The 22,262-nt window shown below is 41.8% G+C and overlaps 1 protein-coding gene across 6 annotated transcripts in view; it reads left to right on the top strand.

The window, feature by feature from the left end:
- LOC135550693 (vacuole membrane protein 1-like) overlaps positions 1 to 22,262 on the top strand; it is a 104,940-nt gene that overhangs the window by 36,272 nt on the left and 46,406 nt on the right. The window lies entirely within an intron of this gene.

Below are 22,262 nucleotides of genomic sequence, written 5' to 3'. Positions count from 1 at the left end.
AGGAAAGAGTCCTTGTTAAACTTTGACACAAAGTAGTCTGTAATACATAGCATGATATGTTTCATCTGACTATTTGTTATAGTCAAAATAATCCATACATTAGGCTTTTTTTAACTCAAAAACAAGTTGTATGAGCTCAGGTCAATGAGGCCTACAGGCCATAAATGGCAAATAAAGTTAAAAACTTGTAATGTTCACAAGAACTTAAGTTGATAAAAAGATATAACACAACATTAGGGGATAATATATGGATTTTTATGGATTTATAATCAACTATAATGGGGTGGTCATTTTGGACCGGGAACACAGGATTAATTAACGTGAAACGAACACAACAGGAGGGTTAATATACGGAATTTGAAATGGTTTATACTTTTACTTTTGATAATTAAGTACATTTTAGAAGTTCCATTTACTTTTGATACTGAAGTACATTTAAAACCAAATACTTTTAGACTTTACTCAAGTAGTATTTTGCTAGATGACTTTCACTTTTACTTGAGTCATTTTCTATTAAGATATCTTTACTTTTACTCAAAAGTATAACAAATGAGTAATTTTTCCACCACTGGTTATTTAATATTTTTGAGGTCTTCACTATTATTCTACAATTTGACTGGCAGTGTACATGTTCAAGCACATTAAGATTGACCACACGGTAGCCCTATAATGGGCACATATTTATACATCTTGTTCTGTTTGACTCCGAGTCATGGAATTTGGAACACATGCTCGGGGAGGTGAGGCGAGCTAATCTGTAGAGTATGGTTCTCTTTGGCCGCATGGGGGCACTGTTAGACAAGAAAAACAATTAACGCAATCTCATTTGCTTATCGCAGCCATATTTGAGCTAGTCCTAGGGCTATGTGTACAATTTGTCCTGATGGTGGCACTGTGGGACCATAGATTGAACACCTCCATGGCTGCTTGTAGCTATATCTGTTGGGTTTTTATGTGTGTTTCCTTGTGTAAATTCATTTCAGACTTCATAGGCATTCATTCCATTGGAAGAGTCATGAGTAGAGTGACAGATTTACCCTCTAGTCATGAAGTATTATGTCCCTGCCAGCTCAAATCCTAACTGTAGATCTCCCTTTAGTCCTAAGCCTCTTTCTTTGTGTTTGTGTCCTGTTCACGCTTCCAGTATCCTCTCTTACCTAACTGATGTGGAGAAGCTATAGAGGCTGCTAGCTGCCTGTTTAGGGTTGGGCTCCGGATTAGCCGTGACTCAGCAGGACATGAGAAGACTTGGCGGTGTGTATTTGTTTGTGTGTGTGTATGTGTGTAGGTAGGTGTGTGTGTGATATGAGAAGCAGTGACACAGCGCTCTGTGTGTGTGGGAGACGGGAACAGGCATGCATACAGTACATGCAAGTCTCTCCTGCCACTCTCTGCCGTGTGTGTGCGTGTGTGTGTGCATCCGTGTGTTTGTTTGTTTAGTAAACACACCTGAGAGCCAGAGAAATTAAGTGTTGGCCAGACACAGAGACAGGCAGTGCACTCTGTTGTAGTGGGAGTCTGTGTGTTGGGCAGTGTGTTTTAACCAGCTCCTGCCAAGAGGCATGGAGTCTAACTAGAGGATGTGAGGAGTAGGCTAACCTTAGACTAGGTCAGGCATGGGAGTTTCCTGTGTTATGTTTTGGGGTCAGGAAATGTGTTCTTTCTCCCTCTTTCAGGGAAATTGTGTTGATTTGTGAGTCATATTTTCAGGGATGATTGTGAATCCATGTTCTTGAGGAAAATGATAAAGCCACGTCAGAAGTGTTCCCACTCAGTCAACATCTTAGATAAGTGATCTAGTATTGAGTCTTGCAGGGAAGTGCACCTGCCCCAGAGAAGACCTCAGTGAGAACATTTCACACACACTCTCTCCTTACAGGCTTTTGATTTACTGCTCTATCCTGGCTGTCCTGATTCCTGGCCCCACCCTAATGTACTCAGAAAGGGAGGAGACCAAAACAAAGACAAAGTCTTCTCATGCTTTGTTTATTTAAAAAAAGCTTTCGACTCAATTTGGCATGAGGGTCTGCTTTACAAATTGATGGAAAGTGGTGTTGGGGGGAAAAACATATGACATTATAAAATCCATGTACACAAACAACAAGTGTGCGGTTAAAATTGGCAGAAAACACACATTTCTCTCTACAGGGCCGGGGGCTGAGACAGGATGCAGCTTAAGCCTCACCCTCTTCATCATATATATATCAATGAATTGGAAAGGGCACTAGAACAGTCTGCAGCACCCGGCCTCACCCGACTACAATCTGAAGTCTACTGTTTGCTGATGATCTGGTGCTTCTGTCACCAACCAAGGAGTGCCTACAGCAGCACCTAGACCTTCTGCACAGATTCTGTTAGACCTGGGCATGACAGTAAATCTCAGTAAGACAAAAATAATGGTGTTCCAAAAAAAGGTCCAGTTGGGTCCACTCACCAACCAGGAATTCACAAAATGGGACAAACACCAAATTGAGAGTGCATACAGAATTCTGCAAAAATATCCTTATCAAAATTCAGAAAAGAGCCGTTAAATTCTACAACCACCTAAAAGTAAGAGATTCCCAAACCTTCCGTAATATAGCCATCACCTACAGAGAAATTAACTTTGAGAAGAGTCCCCTATGCAAGCTGATCCTGGGGCTCTGTTCACAAACACAAACAGACCGCACAGAGCCCAAGGACAGCAACACAATTAGACCCAACCAAATCATGACAAAACAACAAAAAGTTAATTACTTGACACATTGGAAAGAATTAACAAAAAAACAGAGCAAACTAGAATGCTATTTGTCCCTAAACAGAGAGTACACAGATCACTGTGACTGACCCAAAATTAAGGAAAGCTTTGACTATGTACAGACTCAGTGAGCATAGCCTTGCTATTGAGAAAGGCCACCGAAGGCAGACCTGGCTCTCAAGAGAAGACAGGCTATGTGCACACTGCCAACAAAATTAGGTGGAAACTGAGCTGCACTTCCTAATCACCTGCCAAATGTATCACCATATTAGAGACACATATATTTCCCTCAGAATACACAGACCCACAAAGAATTTGAAAACAAATCAATTTTTGATAAACTCCCATATCTATTGGGTGGAATACCACAGTGTGCCACCACAGCTGCAAGATGTGTTACCTGTTGCCACAAGAAAAGGGCAACCAGTGAAGAACAAACACCATTGTAAATACAACCTATATTTATGTTTATTTCTATTCCCTTTTGCACATCATTACAACACTGTATATAGATATATGACGTTTGAAATGTCTTTATTCCTTTGGATTTTTGTGAGTAATGTTTACTGTACATTTCTTGTTTATTTCACATTAGTTTATTATCTATTTTACTTGCTTTGGCAATGTAAACATATGTTTCCTATGCCTATAAAGCCCCTTAAATTGAAATAGATTCATTTTTTATTTAACCTTTATTTAACTAGGCAAGTCGGTTAAGAACAAATTCTTATTTGTGATACATCCTGGAATCGAACCAGGGTGTCTGTAGTGACGCCTCTAGCACTGAGATGCAGTGCCTTAGACCGATGTGCCACTTGGGAGAGAGCGCGAGACTGTTTTGGCGTAATATTGCATAATAACCGACTGCCCTTTGACTGTGAGTAGAGTAGAACATGTGTCACAAACCACACCACTCCTACATAGTGCCTTTGGGAAGTATTAAGACCCCTTGACATTTTATACATTTTGTTACGTTACAACCTTATTGTAAGATGGATTAAATAAATGAAAATATTCAGCAATCTGCCATCAACAGTCCATAATGAAAAAGCAAAAACAGGTTTTTAGAATTTTTTGCTAATGTATTAAAGATAAAAAACAGAACCAACTTTGCTATGAGACTGTAAATTGAGCCCACGCGCATCCTGTTTCCATTGATCATCCTTGAGATGTTTCTACAACTTGATTGGAGTCCACCTTTGGTAAATTCAATTGATTGGACATAATTTGGAAAGGCACACACCTGACTAAATGTATATAAGGTCCCACAGTTGACAGTGCATGAGGTCGAAGGAATTGTCCGTAGAGCCCTGAGACAGGATTGTGTCTAGGCACAGATCTGGGGAAGGGTACCAAAAAAATGTCTGCAGCATTGAAGGTCCCAAAGAACACAGTGGCCTCCATCATTCTTAAATGGAAGAAGTTTGGAACCACGAGACTCTTCCTAGAGCTGGCCACCCGGCCAAACTGAACAGTCGGGGGAGAAGGGCCTTGGTCAAGGAGGTGACCAAGAACCAGATCACTCTGACAGAGCTCTAGAGTTCCTCTGTGGAGATGGGAGAACCTTCCAGAAGGACAACCATCTCTGCAGCACTCCACCAATCCAGCCTTTATTGGTAGAGTGGCCAGGCTAAATCCACTCCTCAGTAAAATTCACACAAAAAAACAGGCTTGCCTGTTTTGCATGTTATTTTGGCATTAATACACGTTACATGGGGGTTCATCAGTTTGCAAACAATGTAAAAAAAAACATATTTATAATTGAGTTAATAAAGCTGCATACAAACATGGTCTCTTTTTTGTTTTCTTGAGTAAGGCAGCTCCAAAATGCAGGTGTTTTAGCCTAGCTCAGTGCTTTCTGTGGTGGTGGGGCAAGCCAGCAGAAAATGTGGAGTGTTGCGCCGTGATTGGCTCATTGTTCTGTCACTCATGGGGACACTACTTCACCGCAAAGTCTAAGGGTAGACTATTCTAGCCCCTTGGGTGCTGCCATAGAGTTACATTAGAAGTGCCTATCCAAGAAGGCTCAAGATCATTGGCCACAGATCAAATAATGTCATATCACGTTATATGTAGAGTAGCTTTGATTGGACTGATCATGTCAACATCATACATTCAAAATCTTAGCTAGCAGTCATCATCATGAATTAAGTCGACATTCTACTGGCAAATCCTTTTCAACCCTTATCATATGAAGATAAATAATGATGAATTATAGATAAAACCTATCAGTGCTCATCGGCCATAGGACATAAACATTACACAACAAGTTGGAATTCGCAAACTCAACAATGAGAGATTTGGAAGGAGTCAGTGACAGTGGCTGTGTGGTCACAAATCTAGGAGTAAGGGGCTCTTTTCCAAGTTTAAAATTATAAACATTCAATATTGGCAATGCCGTCAATGAAGCATGAATTGTGTCTCTCTCAAAACACCTGTTAACTGGGAACTGCAAAGTCTTGAACTCACTGAAGTCAAGTTAACTAGGAAGTCGGGAATAAACGAGCTCCGACTGGGAAAATATGTTTTGAACGGTCATCCAACTCGGCATTGTAAATCCGGCCTCTTTCCAGAGCTACGACCTGAAGATTTAATGACACAAGACGAGACCCAGATGCAGACACAGGAGGCAGATGGTTTGAGCTCTGGTATTTATTATAATCCAAGGGATCGACAAAAGGTAGGTCGGGGACAGACGAGTTCATAGCCAGGGCCAGAGTCCAAAACGGTACAGGACGGCAGGCAGGCTCAAGGTCAGGGGCAGGCAGAGTGGTCAGGCAGGCGGGCTCAGAGTCAGGACAGGCAAGGGTCAAAACCAGGAGGATGAGAAAAAGAGAGACTGGGGAAAAACTGGAGCTGAGACAAAAACACTGGTTGACTTGACAAACAAGACAAACTGGCACAGACAGACAGAAACAAAGGTGTAAACTCCCAGGGGATAATGGGGAAGATGGGTGACACCTGGAGGGGGGTGGAGACAAGTACAAGGACAGTTGAAACAGATCAGGGTGTGACAGAAGATCAATGACATCATCATGATTCGACCTTGTTTTTTTCGTGTTCACAGTTTTTTCGAAAGCACCATAAAGGGGGGGCAGGGTAGCCTAGTGGTTAGAGCGTTAGACTAGTAACCGCAAGGTTACAAGTTCAAACCCCTGAGCTGACAAGGTTCAAATCTGTCGTTCTACCCCTGAACAGGCAGTTAACCCACTGTTCCTAGGCCGTCATTGAAAATAAGAATTTGTTCTTAACTGACTTGCCTAGTTAAATAAAGGTTAAAAAAATTTAAAATCCAGAGAATTCATGAAGGAAAAAAAAAAAAAAAAATTCATGAAGGACCGCCGCGCCACCTTGCTGCATTTCGCCTACTGTTCAGACTTGGTGGTGCACATGTAGCCTATAACCTATTTTAGAGAAATGTAATCATCAAATATTGTAAGAGCTTTCATTGTCTTCCCTTTTATTTATCCTACGGTTCTGACTTACAGGGAGAACACTATAAGAACGGCCCATGTTCTGAATTCTGTCGCTGTGCATTTCAAAAGTGCTGAACAAATAGTTATATTGACTACGTCTGTCCTAGCTCGCTCATTAATGTCTTAATCGAAATTACGGATTGCCTCTTATCCGCTTGTCGTCCCCTTATGTGCTTCTACACCTGCATTGCTTGCTGTTTGGGGTTTTAGGCTGGGTTTCTGTACAGCACTTTGAGTTGTAGCGATGAGACAAGATAGTAACTACTAACAATTGGATACCCCGAAATTGGGGAGAAAAAGGAAGTAAAATTCACACAAAAAAAAGAGATACTGGAGTGCAAAAGAGCAAAAAATATTAAATAAATAACAGTATGGGGATGAGGTAGTTGAATGGGCTATTTACAAATGGGCTATGTGCAGTGATCTGTGAGCTGCTCTGACAGCTGGTGCTTAAAATTAGTGAGGGAGATATGAGTCTCCAGCTTCAGTGATTTTTGCAGTTCGTTCCAGTCATTGGTAGCAGAGAACTGGAAGGAAAGGCGGCCAATGAGGAATTGGCTTTGGGGGTGACCAGTGAAATATACCTGCTGGAGCGCGTGCTACAGGTGGGTGCTGCTATGGTGACCAGCTGAGATAAGGCGGGGCTTTACCTAGCAAAGACTTATAGATGACCTTGAGCCAGTGGGTTTGGTGACGAATATGAAGCGAGGACCAGCCAACGAGAGCATACAGGTCGCAGTGGTGGGTAGTATATGGGGCTTTGGGGACAAAATGGATGGCACTGTGATAGACTGCATCCAATTTGCTGAGTAGAGTGTGGAGGCTATTTTGTAAATGACATCGCCAAAGTCAAGGGTCGGTAGGATAGTCAGTTTTACGAGGGTATGTTTGGCAGCATGAGTGAAGGATGCTTTGTTGTGAAATAGGATGCCGATTCTAGATTTAAATTTGGATTGGAGATTAATGTGAGTCTGGAAGGAGAATTTACAGTCTAACCAGACACCTAGTTATTTGTAGATGTCCACATATTGTAATTCAGAACCGTCCAGAGTAGTGATGCTGGAAGGGAGAGCAGGTGTGGGCAGCTATCGGTTGAAAAGCATGCATTTAGTTTTACTTGTATTTAAGAGCAGTTGGAGGCCACAGAAGGAGAGTTGTATGGCATTGAAACTCGTTTGGAGGTTAGTTAACACAGTGTCCAAAGAAGGGCCAGAAGTATACAGAATGGTGTCATCTGCGTAGAGGTGGATCAGAGAATCACCCACAGCAAGAGCGACATCACTGATGTATACAGAGAAAAGGTCTGGAGGAAGCCTGGCACAATCCCTATGGTGAAGCATGGTGGTGGCAGCATCATGCTGTGGGGATGTTTTTCAGCGGCAGGGACTGGGAGACTAGTCAGGATTGAGGGAAAGATGAATGGAACAAAGTACAGAGAGATCACCTTCCAACAGGACAGAGACCCTAAGCACACAGCCAAGATGACGAAGGAGTGGCTTCGGGAGAAGTCTCTGAATGTCCTTGAGTGGCCTGGACTTGAACCCGATCGAACATTCTGGAGAGACCTGAAAATAGCAGTGCAGCAACGCTCCCCATCCAACCTGACAGAGCTTGACAGGATCTGCGGAGATGAATGGAAGAAACTCCCCAAATACAGGTGCAGCATCATACCTAAGAAGACTCAATGCTGTAATAGCTGCCGAAGGTGCTTCAACAAAGTACTGAATAAAAAATAAAACAGTTTTTGCTTTGTCATTATGGGGTATTTATTGTGTGTAGATTGATAAGGAGGGGGAAAACTATTTAATCAATTTTAGAATAAGGCTGTACCGTAACAAAATGTGGAAAAAGTCAAGGAGTCTGAATACTTCCCGAAGGCACTGTATGTCCTCACAAACACAGATATGCACGCACACTGGCACACTCTTCAGAACTACCCATGTTTATAAATGTGAACCTCTTAAGGATCCGCACCTTTTTTTACATTTTGGCCTAAAATGATATACTCAAATCTAACTGCCTGTACCTCAGTGCCTGAAACAAGGATATGCATGTTCTTGGTACCATTTGAAAGGAAACACTTTGAAGTTTGTGGAAATATGAAAGGAATGTAGGAGAATATAACACAATAGATCTGGTAAAAAAGAATGGTTGTTTTTCTTTGTTTTATTTTTTTGCACCATTATCTTTGAAATGCAAGAGAAAGGCCATAATATATAATTCCAGCCCAGGTGCAATATACATTTTTGCCACGAGATGGCAGCAGTGTATGTGCAAAGTTTTAGACTGGTCCAATGAACCATTGTATTTCTGTACAAAAATGTCTAAAAAGACTGCCCAAATATGCCTAATTTGCTTGTTGATAACTTTTTCTGTTCAACATTGTGCACTCTCCTCAAACAATAGCATGGTAAGCTTTCACTGTAATAGCTACTGTAAATTGGACTGTGTAGTTAGCTTAAATTCTTGATAATCATTCGGTCAATACCAGATGTCTGTGTCCTGGGAAATTTTCTTGTTACTTACAACCTCATGCTAATCACATTAGCCTACATTAGCTCAACCGTCCCATGGAAAGGACACTGATCGCAAAGGTCAGTTTTATGGGTACTTATGGGTACCCTGTTTTCACATTTCAGAGTTTCTCAGTATTCTTTTTGGACATGTCTTTTTCTTGTGTAAAAAGTGTGTGCTTTCGTTCATGGATCTCAAAGTGTGTGTATGTGTAATCTTCTACGGTATGTGTTTGTGTGGTCTAGGAGTCTCTTTTTTTGGCAGTGGTGATATTGAGAGTCATCTTGTCTGAACTTGTCGAGGGAGTATTAGCTCTGTTAGTCTGTTCAAACAAACTTTCACTAGTGCCACCACACATCAAAGAGACACACTACTCTTATCCACCCTCCTCTCCCCTCCTCTCCCTCCATTCTCTGACTGGAAGCATATTTAAAAGAGTAAATAAACAACAAGCAAGAATGTAAACAGGATGACACAATGTCAAAGACACTCCTCAGAGCAGAGGCACGCTGGGCTCATGCACCTGCCTATCAGTAACCAGTCAACTCTGTCTCTCAGACGGACTGCTGCTTTCACAGATACACACACTTCACAGATACATGTTTCACAGATACACACACACACTTCACAGATACATGTTTCACAGAAACACACACACACTTCACAGATACACACGCTTCACAGATACACACGCTTTACAGATATACAGGCTTTACAGATACACATGCTTCTCAGATACACACGCTTCAGAGATACACACTTTACAGATACACACGCTTTACAGATACACACACTTTACAGATACACACGCTTTACAGATACACACGGTTCTCAGATACACGCTTTACAGATACACACGCTTCTCAGATACACATTTCACAGATACACACTTTACAGATACACACGCTTTACAGATAAACACGCTTTACAGATACACATGCTTCTCAGATACAGATACACACGCTTCACAGATACACACGCTTCTCAGATACACGCTTTACAGATACACACGCTTCTCAGATACACGCTTTACAGATACACACGCTTCTCAGATACACACTTCACAGATACACACGCTTAACAGATACACATTTCACAGATACACACTTTACAGATACACACGCTTTACAGATATACACGCTTTACAGATACACATGCTTCTCAGATACACACGCTTCACAGATACACACTTTACAGATACACACGCTTTACAGATACACACGCTTTACAGATACACACGCTTTACAGATACACACGCTTCTCAGATACACACGCTTCTCAGATACACGCTTTACAGATACACACGCTTCTCAGATACACGCTTTACAGATACACACGCTTCTCAGATACACGCTTCACAGATACACACGCTTAACAGATACACATTTCACAGATACACACTTTACAGATACACACGCTTTACAGATACACACACTTTACAGATACACACGCTTCACAGATACACACGCTTTACAGATACACACGCTTTACAGATACACACGCTTTACAGATACACACGCTTTACAGATACACACGCTTCACAGATACACACGCTTCACAGATACACACTTTACAGATACACACGCTTCTCAGATACACACTTTACAGATACACACACTTTACAGATACACACGCTTTACAGATACACACGCTTTACAGATACACACGCTTTACAGATACACACGCTTTACAGATACACACGCTTCACAGATACACACGCTTCACAGATACACACGCTTCACAGATACACACGCTTCTCAGATACACACGATTCTCAGAGACACACTTTACAGATACACACGCTTCTCAGATACACACGCTTCTCAGATACACACGCTTCTCAGATACACACGTTTCTCAGATACACACGCTTCTCAGATACACACTTTACAGATACACACACTTTACCGATACACACACTTTACAGATACACACACTTTACAGATACACACGCTTTACAGATACACACACTTTACAGATACACACGCTTCACAGATACACACGCTTTACAGATACACACGCTTTACAGATACACACGCTTTACAGATACACACGCTTTACAGATACACACGCTTTACAGATACACACGCTTCACAGATACACACGCTTCACAGATACACACTTTACAGATACACACGCTTCTCAGATACACACTTTACAGATACACACGCTTTACAGATACACACGCTTTACAGATACACACGCTTTACAGATACACACGCTTTACAGATACACACGCTTTACAGATACACACGCTTTACAGATACACACGCTTCACAGATACACACGCTTCACAGATACACACGCTTCACAGATACACACGCTTCTCAGATACACACGATTCTCAGAGACACACTTTACAGATACACACGCTTCTCAGATACACACTTTACAGATACACACGCTTTACAGATACACACGCTTCACAGATACGCACACTTTACAGATACACACGCTTTCACAGATACACACTTTACAGATACACACGCTTTACAGATACACACGCTTTACAGATACACACGCTTCTCAGATACACACGCTTCTCAGATATACACGCTTCTATAGATACACACGCTTTACAGATATACACTTTACAGATACACATGCTTCTCAGATACACACGCTTTACATGTATACACGCTTCTCAAAAACACACGCTTCTCAGATACACACGCTTTACATATACACACGTTTCTCAGATACACACACTTTACAGATATACACGCTTCTCAGATATACACGCTTTCAGATACACACTCTTTACAGATATACACTTTACAGATACACACGCTTCTCAGATACACACGCTTTACAGATACACACGCTTCTCAAAAACACACGCTTCACAGATATACACGCTTCTCAGATATACATGCTTCTCAGATACACACGCTTTACACAGATACACACGCTTTACAGATACACACGCTTCAGATACACACGCTTTACATGATACACACGCTTTACAGAACACACGCTTCTCAGATACACACGCTTTACAGATACACACGCTTCTCAGATACACACGCTTTACAGATATACACGCTTCTCAGATACACACGCTTTACAGATACACACGCTTTACAGATACACGCTTTACAGATGCACAAGCTTCTCAGATACACACTTCACAGATAAACACGCTTAACAGATACACATTTCACAGATACACACTTTACAGATACACACGCTTCTCAGATATACACGCTTCTGAGATATACACGCTTCTCAGATACACACGCTTTACAGATATACACGCTTCTGAGATACACACACTTCTCAGATACACACTCTTCTCAGATACACGCTTTACAGATACACACGCTTCACAGATACACACGCTTCACAGATACACACGTTTCTCAGATACACACGCTTCTCAGATACACACGTTTCTCAGATACACACGCTTTACAGATATACACGCTTCTCAGATACACACTTTACAGATACACACGCTTCTCAGATACGCACACTTTACAGATACATACACTTTACAGATACACACTTAACATATACACACGCTTTACAGATACACACGCTTCTCAGATATACACGCTTCTGAGATATACACGCTTCTCAGATACACACGCTTTACAGATATACACTTTACAGATACACACGCTTCTCAGATACACACGCTTTACATGTATACACGCTTCTCAAAAACACACGCTTCTCAGATACACACGCTTTACATATACACACGTTTCTCAGATACACACGCTTTACAGATATACACTTTACAGATACACACGCTTTACAGATATACACTTTACAGATACACACGCTTCTCAGATACACACTTTACAGATACACACGCTTCTCAGATACACACGCTTTACAGATATACACGCTTCAGATACACACGCTTCTCAGATACACACGCTTCTCAGATACACACGCTTTACAGATACACACGCTTCTCAGATACACACGCTTCTCAGATACACACGCTTTACAGATACACACGCTTCTCAGATACACGCTTTACAGATACACACGCTTCTCAGATACACACTTCACAGATACACACACTTTACAGATACACACACTTTACAGATACACACGCTTCACAGATACACACGCTTCTCAGATACACGCTTTACAGATACACACGCTTCTCAGATACACGCTTTACAGATACACACGCTTCTCAGATACACACTTCACAGATACACACGCTTAACAGATACACATTTCACAGAAACACACTTTACAGATACACACGCTTTACACATATACACGCTTCACAGATACACACGCTTAACAGATACACATTTCACAGATTTACACTTTACAGATACACACACTTTACAGATATACACGCTTTACAGATACACACGCTTCACAGATACACACGCTTCACAGATACACACGCTTTACAGATACACACGCTTCACAGATACACACGCTTTACAGATACACACGCTTCACAGATACACACGCTTCACAGATACACACGCTTCTCAGATACACACGATTCTCAGAGACACACGCTTTACAGATATACACGCTTCTCAGATACACACGCTTCTCGGATACACACGCTTCTCAGATACACACGCTTTACAGATACACACGTTTCTCAGATACACACGCTTTACAGATATACACTTTACAGATACACACGCTTCTCAGATACACACTTTACAGATACACACGCTTCTCAGATACGCACACTTTACAGATACATACACTTTACAGATACAAACGCTTTACAGATACACACTTAACATATACACACGCTTTACAGATACACACGCTTCTCAGATACACACGCTTTACAGATAAACACGCTTCTCAGATATACACGCTTCACAGATACACACTTTACAGATACACACGCTTTACAGATATACACGCTTTACAGATACACATGCTTCTCAGATACACACTTTACAGATACACACACTTTACAGATACACACGCTTCACAGATACACACGCTTTACAGATACACACGCTTCTCAGATACACACGCTTCTCAGATACACGCTTTACAGATACACACGCTTCTCAGATACACGCTTCACAGATACACACGCTTAACAGATACACACTTCACAGATACACACTTTACAGATACACACGCTTCACAGATACACACGCTTTACAGATACACACGCTTTACAGATACACACGCTTTACAGATACACACGCTTTACAGATACACACGCTTCACAGATACACACGCTTCACAGATACACACTTTACAGATACACACGCTTCTCAGATACACACGCTTTACAGATACACACGCTTTACAGATACACACGCTTTACAGATACACACGCTTTACAGATACACACGCTTTACAGATACACACGCTTTACAGATACACACGCTTCACAGATACACACGCTTCACAGATACACACGCTTCTCAGATACACACGATTCTCAGAGACACACTTTACAGATACACACGCTTCTCAGATACACACTTCACAGATACACACGCTTTACAGATACACACGCTTTACAGATACGCACACTTTACAGATACATACACTTTACAGATACACACGCTTCACAGATACACACACTTTACAGATACACACACTTTACAGATACACACGCTTCTCAGATACACACTTCACAGATACACACGCTTAACAGATACACATTTCACAGATACACACTTTACAGATACACACGCTTTACAGATACACACGCTTCACAGATACACACGCTTCTCAGATACACACGATTCTCAGAGACACACTTTACAGATACACACGCTTCTCAGATACACACTTTACAGATACACACGCTTTACAGATACACACGCTTCACAGATATACACGCTTTACAGATACACACGCTTTACAGATACACACGCTTTACAGATACACACGCTTTACAGATACACACGCTTCACAGATACACACTTTACAGATACACACGCTTCTCAGATACACACTTTACAGATACACACACTTTACAGATACACACGCTTTACAGATACACACGCTTTACAGATACACACGCTTTACAGATACACACGCTTCACAGATACACACGCTTCACAGATACACACTTTACAGATACACACGCTTCTCAGATACACACTTTACAGATACACACACTTTACAGATACACACGCTTTACAGATACACACGCTTTACAGATACACACGCTTTACAGATACACACGCTTTACAGATACACACGCTTTACAGATACACACGCTTCACAGATACACACGCTTCACAGATACACACGCTTCACAGATACACACGCTTCACAGATACACACGATTCTCAGAGACACACTTTACAGATACACACGCTTCTCAGATACACACTTTACAGATACACACGCTTCTCAGATACACACTTTACAGATACACACACTTTACAGATACACACGCTTTACAGATACACACGCTTTACAGATACACACGCTTTACAGATACACACGCTTTACAGATACACACGCTTCACAGATACACACGCTTCACAGATACACACGCTTCACAGATACACACGCTTCACAGATACACACGCTTCACAGATACACACTTTACAGGTACACACGCTTCACAGATACACACGCTTTACAGATACACACGCTTCACAGATACACACGCTTCTCAGATACACACTTTACAGATACATACACTTTACAGATACACACTTAACAGATACACACTTTACAGATACACACGCTTCTCAGATATACACGCTTCTGAGATATACACGCTTCTCAGATACACACGCTTTACAGATATACACTTTACAGATACACACGCTTCTCAGATACACACGCTTTACATGTATACACGCTTCTCAAAAACACACGCTTCTCAGATACACACGCTTTACATATACACACGTTTCTCAGATACACACGCTTTACAGATATACACGCTTCTCAGATATACACGCTTCTCAGATACACACGCTTTACAGATATACACTTTACAGATACACACGCTTCTCAGATACACACGCTTTACATGTATACACGCTTTCTCAAAAACACACGCTTCACAGATATACACGCTTCTCAGATATACATGCTTCTCAGATACACACTTTACAGATACACACACTTTACAGATACACACGCTTCTCAGATACACACGCTTTACATGTATACACGCTTCTCAAAAACACACGCTTCTCAGATACACACGCTTTACAGATACACACGCTTCTCAGATACACACGCTTTACAGATACACACGCTTTACAGATACACACGCTTCACAGATACACGCTTTACAGATGCACAAGCTTCTCAGATACACACTTCACAGATAAACACGCTTAACAGATACACATTTCACAGATACACACTTTACAGATATACACGCTTTACAGATTCACACGCTTTACAGATACACACGCTTTACAGATACACACGCTTCTCAGATACACACGCTTCTCAGATACACACGCTTCTCAGATACACGCTTTACAGATACACACGCTTCTCAGATACACGCTTTACAGATACACACGCTTCTCAGATACACACTTCACAGATACACACGCTTAACAGATACACATTTCACAGATACACACTTTACAGATACACACGCTTTACACATATACACGCTTCACAGATACACACGCTTAACAGATACACATTTCACAGATTTACACTTTACAGATACACACGCTTTACAGATACACCCGCTTTACAGATACACACGCTTCACAGATACACACGCTTCACAGATACACACGCTTTACAGATACACACGCTTCACAGATACACACGCTTTACAGGTACACACGCTTCACAGATACACACGCTTCACAGATACACACGCTTCTCAGATACACACGATTCTCAGATACACACGCTTTACAGATACACACGCTTCTCAGATACACACGCTTCTCAGATACACACGCTTCTCAGATACACACGCTTCACAGATACACACGTTTCTCAGATACACACGCTTTACAGATATACACGCTTCTCAGATACACACTTTACAGATACACACGCTTCTCAGATACGCACACTTTACAGATACATACACTTTACAGATACACACTTAACATATACACACGCTTTACAGATACACACGCTTCTCAGATACACACGCTTTACAGATAAACACGCTTCTCAGATATACACGCTTCACAGATACACACTTTACAGATACACACGCTTTACAGATATACACGCTTTACAGATACACATGCTTCTCAGATACACACTTTACAGATACACACACTTTACAGATACACACGCTTCACAGATACACACGCTTTACAGATACACACGCTTCTCAGATACACACGCTTCTCAGATACACGCTTTACAGATACACACGCTTCTCAGATACACACTTCACAGATACACACGCTTAACAGATACACACTTTACAGATACACACACTTTACAGATACACACGCTTCACAGATACACACGCTTTACAGATACACACGCTTTACAGATACACACGCTTTACAGATACACACGCTTTACAGATACACACGCTTCACAGATACACACGCTTCACAGATACACACTTTACAGATACACACGCTTCTCAGATACACACTTTACAGATACACACGCTTTACAGATACACACGCTTTACAGATACACACGCTTTACAGATACACACGCTTTACAGATACACACGCTTTACAGATACACACGCTTCACAGATACACACGCTTCACAGATACACACGCTTCTCAGATACACACGATTCTCAGAGACACACTTTACAGATACACACGCTTCTCAGATACACACTTTACAGATACACACGCTTTACAGATACACACGCTTTACAGATACGCACACTTTACAGATACATACACTTTACAGATACACACGCTTCACAGATACACACACTTTACAGATACACACACTTTACAGATACACACGCTTCTCAGATATTCACACACTTCACAGATACACACGCTTAACAGATACACATTTCACAGATACACACTTTACAGATACACACGCTTTACAGATACACACGCTTCACAGATACACACGCTTCAGATACACACGATTCTCAGAGACACACTTTACAGATACACACGCTTCTCAGATACACACTTTACAGATACACACACTTTACAGATACACACGCTTCACAGATACACACGCTTTACAGATACACACGCTTTACAGATACACACGCTTTACAGATACACACGCTTTACAGATACACACGCTTTACAGATACACACGCTTCACAGATACACACTTTACAGATACACACGCTTCTCAGATACACACTTTACAGATACACACACTTTACAGATACACACGCTTTACAGATACACACGCTTTACAGATACACACGCTTTACAGATACACACGCTTCACAGATATACACGCTTTACAGATACACACTTTACAGATACACACACTTTACAGATACACACACTTTACAGATACACACGCTTCACAGATACACACGCTTTACAGATACACACGCTTTACAGATACACACGCTTTACAGATACACACGCTTTACAGATACACACGCTTCACAGATACACACGCTTCACAGATACACACGCTTCACAGATACACACGCTTCACAGATACACACGATTCTCAGAGACACACTTTACAGATACACACGCTTCTCAGATACACACTTTACAGATACACACGCTTTACAGATACACACGCTTCTCAGATACGCAGATTTTACAGATACATACACTTTACAGATACACACTTAACATATACACACGCTTTACAGATACACACGCTTCTCAGATATACACGCTTCTGAGATATACACGCTTCTCAGATACACACGCTTTACAGATATACACTTTACAGATACAAACGCTTCTCAGATACACACGCTTTACATGTATACACGCTTCTCAAAACACACGCTTCACAGATACACACTTTACAGGTACACACGCTTCACAGATACACACGCTTTACAGATACACACGCTTCACAGATACACACGCTTCTCAGATACACACTTTACAGATACACACACTTTACAGATACACACGCTTCTCAGATACACACGCTTTACATGTATACACGCTTCTCAAAAACACACGCTTCTCAGATACACACGCTTTACAGATATACACTTTACAGATACACACGCTTTACAGATATACACTTTACAGATACACACGCTTCTCAGATACACACGCTTTACATGTATACACGCTTCTCAAAAACACACGCTTCTCAGATACACACGCTTTACAGATACACACGCTTCTCAGATACACACGCTTTACAGATATACACGCTTCTCAGATACACACGCTTTACAGATACACACGCTTCACAGATACACGCTTTACAGATGCACAAGCTTCTCAGATACACACTTCACAGATAAACACGCTTAACAGATACACATTTCACAGATACACACTTTACAGATATACACGCTTTACAGATTCACACGCTTTACAGATACACACGCTTTACAGATATACACGCTTCTGAGATACACACGCTTCTCAGATACACACGCTTCTCAGATACACGCTTTACAGATACACACGCTTTACAGATACACACGCTTTACAGATACACACGCTTTACAGGTACACACGCTTCTCAGATACACACGCTTCTCAGATACACACGCTTCTCAGATACACACGCTTCTCAGATACACACGCTTCTCAGATACACACGCTTTACAGATACACACGCTTCACAGATACACACGCTTCTCAGGTACACACGCTTCTCAGATACACGCTTCTCAGGTACACACGCTTCTCAGATACACACGCTTCTCAGATACACACGCTTTACAGATACACACGCTTTACAGATACACACGCTTCACAGATACACACGCTTTACAGATACACACGCTTCTCAGATACACACGCTTCTCAGATACACACGCTTTACAGATACACACGCTTTACAGATACACACGCTTCACAGATACACACGCTTCTCAGGTACACACGCTTCTCAGATACACACGCTTCTCAGATACACACGCTTCTCAGATACACACGCTTAACAGATACACATTTCTCAGATACACACTTTGCAGATACACGCGCTTTACAGATACACACGCTTCTCAGATACATCTTTTACAGATACACACGCTTCTCAGATACACACGCTTTACAGATACACACGCTTTACAGATACACACGCTTCAAAGATACACACGCTTCACAGATACACACGCTTCACAGATACACACGCTTCACAGATACACACGCTTCACAGATACACACGCTTCTCAGATACACGCTTCACAGATACACACTTCACAGATACACACGCTTAACAGATACACATTTCACAGATACACACTTTACAGATACACACGCTTTACAGATACACACGCTTTACAGATACACACGCTTTACAGATACACACGCTTTACAGATACACACGCTTCACAGATACACACGCTTCTCAGGTACACGCTTCTCAGGTACACGCTTCACAGATACACACGCTTCTCAGGTACACACGCTTTACAGGTACACACGCTTCTCAGATACACACGCTTCTCAGATACACACGCTTCTCAGATACACACGCTTCTCAGATACACACGCTTCTCAGATACACACGCTTCACAGGTACACACGCTTCACAGGTACACACGCTTCTCAGATACACACGCTTCTCAGATACACACGCTTCTCAGGTACACACGCTTCACAGATACACACGCTTCTCAGGTACACACGCTTCTCAGATACACACGCTTCTCAGATACACACGCTTCTCAGATACACACGCTTAACAGATACACATTTCTCAGATACACACTTTGCAGATACACGCGCTTTACAGATACACACGCTTCTCAGATACATCTTTTACAGATACACACGCTTCTCAGATACACACGCTTCACAGATACACACGCTTCTCAGATACACACGCTTCTCAGATACACACGCTTCTCAGATACACACGCTTCTCAGATACATATTTTACAGATACACACGCTTCTCAGATACACACGCTTTACAGATACACACGCTTCTCAGATACACACGCTTCTCAGATACACACGCTTCTCAGATACACACGCTTCTCAGATACACACGCTTTACAGATACACACGCTTCTCAGATACACACGCTTCTCAGATACACACGCTTCTCAGATACATCTTTTACAGATACACACTTTTCAGATACACGCGCTTTACAGATACACACGCTTCTCAGATACATCTTTTACAGATACACACGCTTCTCAGATACACACGCTTTACAGATACACACGCTTTACAGATACACACGCTTTACAGATACACACGCTTCTCAGATACACACGCTTCTCAGATACACACGCTTCTCAGATACACACGCTTCTCAGATACACACGCTTAACAGATACACATTTCTCAGATACACACTTTGCAGATACACACGCTTTACAGATACACACGCTTCACAGATACACACGCTTCACAGATACACACGCTTCACAGATACACACGCTTCACAGATACACACGCTTCACAGATACACACGCTTCACAGATACACACGCTTCACAGATACACACGCTATACAGATACACACGCTATACAGATACACACGCTTTACAGATACACACGCTTTACAGATACACACGCTTTACAGATACACACGCTTCTCAGATACACACGCTTCTCAGATACACACGCTTCTCAGATACACGCTTAACAGATACACATTTCACAGATATACACTTTACAGATACACACGCTTCTCAGATACACACTTTACAGAGTCACACGCTTCTCAGATACACACGCTTCAGAGAATCACATGCTTCTCAGATACACACGATTCTCAGATACTCACGCTTCTCAGATACACATTTCACAAATACACACTTGACAGATTCACACACTTCACAGATACATATCTCACAGATACACACTTCACAGATACACACGCTTGACAGATACACACTTCAGATATGTTTTTTACAGTAACACTTACTAGGTCTGTATATTCCGCCCCATATGGGTCAACCGACTGACGTTTCGATGCTGCTGCCACGTCATTTCAGTATTAGTTCTATGAGTGTAGTGTCACCCAAGGGGCCATGGGGAGGAGATGTTTTCAGACTGCACTGTGAATGGAAAGCACTACCGATGTTTTCTGAAGTCTCCAAGTTCTTTATTTTTGGCGCACTTTGTCACAGGTGCAGCTCTCAGTGTGTGTGTGTGTGTGTGTGTGTGTGTGTGTGTGTGTGGGTGTGTGTGTGTGTGTAACGGTTTTTTGTCCCCAGCTTTCGTTTCGGGTTCTTTGATGTTTCAGTAGGGGAGTTTTGACCCACCTTTTGGCTCAAACCCTTTCTCCAGCACCTCCCCCTGTTTTACCACAACATGCAGGAGGTTTCTCTGTCGTGTCTCGCCCCTTATCCCTTATAACTCACAACTCATTAGTAAATCCCCCTATCTGAATCATATTGAATGAATGGCAGGAAGGTAAAGGAGACATGCAGGCAATGCAAATGACGTTTCAATCTTACAGAGAAAGACAGAGGAGTTGCCATAACCATTCATATAAGTACTTTTAAGCAAAGGCTTATTCCATGGTTTTATATATGATCTATTTT

Source organism: Oncorhynchus masou, chromosome 12 (assembly GCF_036934945.1).
Source record: "Oncorhynchus masou masou isolate Uvic2021 chromosome 12, UVic_Omas_1.1, whole genome shotgun sequence".
NCBI lineage: Eukaryota > Metazoa > Chordata > Actinopteri > Salmoniformes > Salmonidae > Oncorhynchus > Oncorhynchus masou.
This window is presented reverse-complemented; position numbering and strand designations above follow the sequence as displayed.